Source organism: Lipotes vexillifer, unplaced genomic scaffold, assembly GCF_000442215.2.
Source record: "Lipotes vexillifer unplaced genomic scaffold, Lipotes_vexillifer_v1.1 scaffold808, whole genome shotgun sequence".
NCBI classification, from domain to species: Eukaryota; Metazoa; Chordata; class Mammalia; order Artiodactyla; family Lipotidae; genus Lipotes; species Lipotes vexillifer.
Window position 1 is genome coordinate 836,674 of NW_006786020.1, and position 5,186 is coordinate 841,859.

Consider the following 5,186-nt stretch of genomic DNA (forward strand, 5'->3'; position numbering starts at 1 on the left):
ACCCTCCCTCCCTCCCTCCCTTCCTCCCTTCCTTTCTTCCTCCTTCCCTTCTTTCCTCCCTTCCTCTTTCTTTCTCTTTCTTTCTTTCTTTCTTTCTTTCTTTCTTTCTTTCTTTCTTTTTTCTTTCTTTCTTTCTTTCTTTCTTTCTTTCTTTCTTTCCCTTCCTTCCTTCCTTCCTTCCTTCCTTCCTTCCTTTCTCTCTCACACTCATCAACATCAGCCCTGCTTCACTCCCTATTCTTTTCATCAGTAAAGGCACCTGTCTTGATTAGATCACCAGAAGATACCTTTTTATCAACATCAAATGACTGATTAAATGTATCTCTCAGACCAATAAATGACTTATAAGGCAATGTGTGAGAAGGAGGTACTGAGAAGAATAGAAGGGACTAGATGGCTTTAATAGTTATTGACTCATAGACACGGAAAACAAATTTATGGTTACCAGAGTGTTAGCAGGGGGTGGGAGAGGTATATTAGGAATTTGGGATTAACATACACACACTACTATGTATAAAATAGATAAACAACAAGGACCTACGGTATAGCACAGGAACTATATTCAACGTCTTATAATAACCTATAATGGAAAAGAATCTGAAAAAGTGTGTGTGTATATATGTATATGGGAAGAAAGTAGAAAAAAACCCAGCCTGGGTATGGCCTGTACGTTGGAATGGCAGCTGTTCACACAAATTTCTTCGGTTGTTCCCGGGAAGGGGTAGCACTTTGAGGGGCAGAGCAAGGAGATCCGTCACACCTTACATAGTTGGATCTCTTAAATTCTTGGACGATGATTTCATCCTTTCCATTACGCTAGCAGCTGCAACCTGAGTATGCAGGGCAAAGTGACCTAGATCATTCCAAGGAGCAAAGTATTTTCTATGGTGTACTGTTCCTTTTTTGAAATGGGAAATCTCATTCTATGGAAAAGACTCCAAATTGGTTTTTCATTTTACACGCTAATAGCCGGGGCAGCTACAAACGGCTTTAAGCAGTGATTACAGCTCTGTGCATGGAACAACTTTCTCCCTTTTGATTACCCTGGAAATTCAGGCTCTGGAGTATATCTGATGTTACTCTGAGCTGGACTCACCATTCGGAAAGGACTCATAGTGTGCATGCTTGCCCTCACCTCCCCCGAGACCTGGTACTGATTGTGCTGTGAGACTGTCCTGTGAACTGCCCATCAGCCAGGGGCTATTTTACTTTTTATGGTGACAGTTGAGTGCACTTAGCCAGCTCATTTGCACAGCTCTTTCCTCCCCGGTGGCTTTAAATTGCTGTTAGTGAATCTGTCTTACTTTTAAGTAGCAATCAAGCAGGCTGCTCACCTTCTACTTTGGTTCTGCCCATCAGGGCTGCCCTGTCTTTCTGCCTGGTCAAGTCTGATTAATTCTTGCACATTGTGGCTTCTTGGGCTGCTGCTGAGGGGTAACCTGTGTGTTCCCTGCAGCACATCTCTCGTGGATAGTGGTCAGCCATCCAGGCACCCAGGGGAGAAAGAGGAAACAGTGCAGGGAAGCTGGGGCTTCTGGGAGAGGAAGGGGCCATTTGCATTGCTGCCCCCCTCCTCGTCGGGTTACAATCTCATGCAAAACAAAAGCTAATTAGAGGCGAAGGGGCTTAATCAAGTAGGGGAGGGTCTGATTTCAGTGTGTGAAATAGGCCAAAGTACCAGCTTCTTTTTTTTTTTTGGCGGTACGCGGGCCTCTCACTGCTGTGGCCTCTCCCGTTGCGGAGCACAGGCTCCGGACGCGCAGGCTCAGCGGCCATGGCTCTCCCTCCACCATAAACAGTCATGCCTCTCAAGACACTTTGGTCAGAGGCAAAGACTTCTTGTCTTTGCAAATCTATCAGATCCTTATTATTTTACTATGGCCCCTTTCAGACAAATGGTGTTAGTACCCCTTACAAATAGCTATTTTTTACAAACAGCGTCATTGAGATATAATTTACGTTCCATAAAGTTCATCTGTTTACATGTTCTTTAGCGTATGTACAGAGTGTGCATTCAACGCTAGGATGTAATTTTAGAACATTTTCGTCTTCCAGAAAAGAAACCTTGTACCCTTTAGCAGTCATTCTCCACCCATCCTCCCTGCCTACCCTCTCCACCCAGCCCGAGGCAACCACTAATCTACTTTCTGCCTCTCTAGATTTGTCTTTTCTGGTCATTTTACATAAATGGAATCATATAGTATGTGGTCTTTTGTGACTAACTTCTTTCACTTCGCATAAGTTTTTTGAAGTTCATCTGTGTTATAGTCAACTGTGATGTGGTCATCTATGTAGGCCATTCCTTTTTATGGCTGAATAATATCCCATGGTATGGATATACAATATGTTGTTTATTTATCAGTTGATGGACCTTTGGGTTGTTTCTACTTTTTGACTATTATAAAATAGTCATTTATAATATAATGCTGATATAAATATTTACATGAAAGTTTTTGTGTGGACATAGGCTTTTGTTTTCTGGGGTACATATCTATGAGTGAATTGCTGGCTAATGTGGTAACTTCATGCTTAACATTTTGAGGAACTACCAAACTGGTTTCCAAAGTGGCTGTACCATTTTACATTTCCACCAGCAACGAAGCAATCAGCATCCTTACCAACACTTGTCTTTTTGATTACAGCCATCCTAGTGGGTGTGAAGTAATATTTCTTAGGGTGTTAATTTGCATTTCCCTAATGGATAATGATGTTGAAGATCTTTTTGTGTGCTTATTTAGCCATTTGTAGATTTCTTTGGAGAAATCTCTATTCAAATCACTTGCACATTTAAAACTGAATTATTATTGAGTTATACACGTTCTTTACATATTCTGGGTACAAGTCTCTTATCAGATGCATGATTCTCAAATATTTTCTCCCAGTCTGTGGTTGTCTTTTCTTGATGGTGTTCTTTGAAGAACAAATGTCTTTAATTTTGAGAGGTTCAGCTTATCAATCTTTTCTTTTATTGCTTGTGCTTTTGGTATTGTATCTAAGATACCTTTGCCTAATACAAAATCTCAGATTTATTCCTATGTTTTCTTCTAAGACTCCTATAGTTTCAACTTTTACATTTAAATCTATGACCCACTTTGAGTTAAATTTTGTGTATTGTGTGAGATAAGGGTCCAACTTCATCTGTTGCATGTGAATATCTAGTTACCCCACCACCATTTATTGAAAAGACTATTCTTTCTCCCATTTAATTGTTTTGTCCTCTTTGTCAAAAATCAACTGACCGTGAAATTTAGGGTTTATTTCTGGACTCATAATTCCCTTCCATTGATCTATATGTCTATCCTCAAATGTCCTAGTTCAGAAAAATCTTTTTATTAATTATAATATGCATATAGAAAAGAGCATACATTTAAATGTATAATTCTGATTAATTTTTGCAAGTGAACACAGCTGTGTCGCCAGTGCTCAGACTTGCAAATGTAACATTACTAGCACGGCACAACGCTCTTGTACCCCCACCCCCAGTCACTACTCCCACAGCTTACCGCTCTCCTGGCCTTTATCACTGCAGATCTGCCTTTTAAAAAAATTAATTAATTGATTTTTTATGTATTTCATTTTTGGCTGTGTTGGGTCTTCGTTGCTGTGCACAGGCCTTCTCCAGCTGCGGCGAGCGGGGACCAGTCTTGGCTGCTGTGCATGGGCCTCTCATTGCGGTGGCCTCTCCTGCTGCGGAGCACGGGCTCCAGGCGTGCAGGCTGCAGTAGATTTGGTTCGCAGGCTCTAGAGCACAGGCTCAGTAGATGTGGCGAAGCTTAGTTGCTCCATAGCATGTAGGATCTTCCCGGACCAGGGCCCGAACCCGTGTCTCCTGCACTGGCAGGCAGACTCTCAATCACTGCACCACCAGGAAAGCCCCAGTTCTGTCTATTTTTGAACTATATATAAATGGAGCTGTGTAGCACGTAGCATTTCCTGTCTGGCTTCTTTCCTTCAACATTATGTTTATGAGCTCCATCCATGTTGTTTCATGTAGCAATAGTTCATTAGTAACTGATACGAGTTTTTGATATGGCATTATAAAATATGATAACATTTAATGATCTACATAATTCAACAAAGCAATATTTCCCAAATGACTAGTGCATGGGAAAGATGTGTTGAAAGTGCAAGGTACACCAATGAATTTTAATATAACAGAGTTTGAAAAGCTCGTTGATACGGTTTCACTTTCTGCATTGCAACTAACCTTTCAGAAATGACTACTTGTAGAGTTCTGGTGTAGTATCAAAGAATAGCCACAAAGCTATTCCATTTCTCCTTTGTTTTCCAGCTAAATATCTATGTGAGGCCAGATTTTCTTCATGTATTTCAGCCTAAAATTGTATCACAACAGATTGAAATAAGAGGCAGTAATGAGAATATATAGCCATCTCATGTTAAGCTGGCCATGAAAGAGACTTACGGAAATGTAAAGTAATGCCACAGCTTCCTTTGGAAAATATAGTTGTTTTTCATAAGATAGGCTAACATGTAATAGGTTTATTATTGTTATTTTAAATGAACGAATAGATAAATATTTAAGCAAATTTTCAGCTTTAATTTCTAACAGGATAAATATTAACAGAATAACCCTGATAAACAAAAGGTTTTCGGGGTCATTGATAATTTTCAGGGCATAAAGGGGTCCTGAGACCAAAAGGTTTGAGAACCACCGGGCTAGTGGGTAGTTAGGCGTTCAACACGTAAGCATACAAATAAGTATGTAATTATTAACCACCACAGTGAGTATATAAAGTGCTAAGAGAGACAAACCAGGGAGAGCTATTAGATGGGGGATAGTGTCAGAGAAGGTCCATCTAAGGAAGTGGTTTTTAAGCAGAGATCTGAAGAGTGAGATAGGGCTGAGCATCCTTGTTGGCAGAGGGAGGAGGATGTGTGCCAAGCTCCTTAGGTGGGGGTGAGTTTGGCTTGGGTGGAGCATGGTGATTAGCAAGAGAGGGGCATGAGATGAATCAGAAGTTAAATCCCACAGGCTCTTGGAGATCATGTTAAGATTTTGGCATTTTGTCCAAAGTCCATAAACGTGACTCTACTATATAATATGATCAGATTCAAAGTTTTAAAAGATAACTGTTGTGTTGAAAACAGTTAGAAGTGGACAAGAGAGAAAGGGAGGGGAGTACCTGGGCAGTTTTTTTTTTTTTTTTGCGGTACGCGGGTCTCTC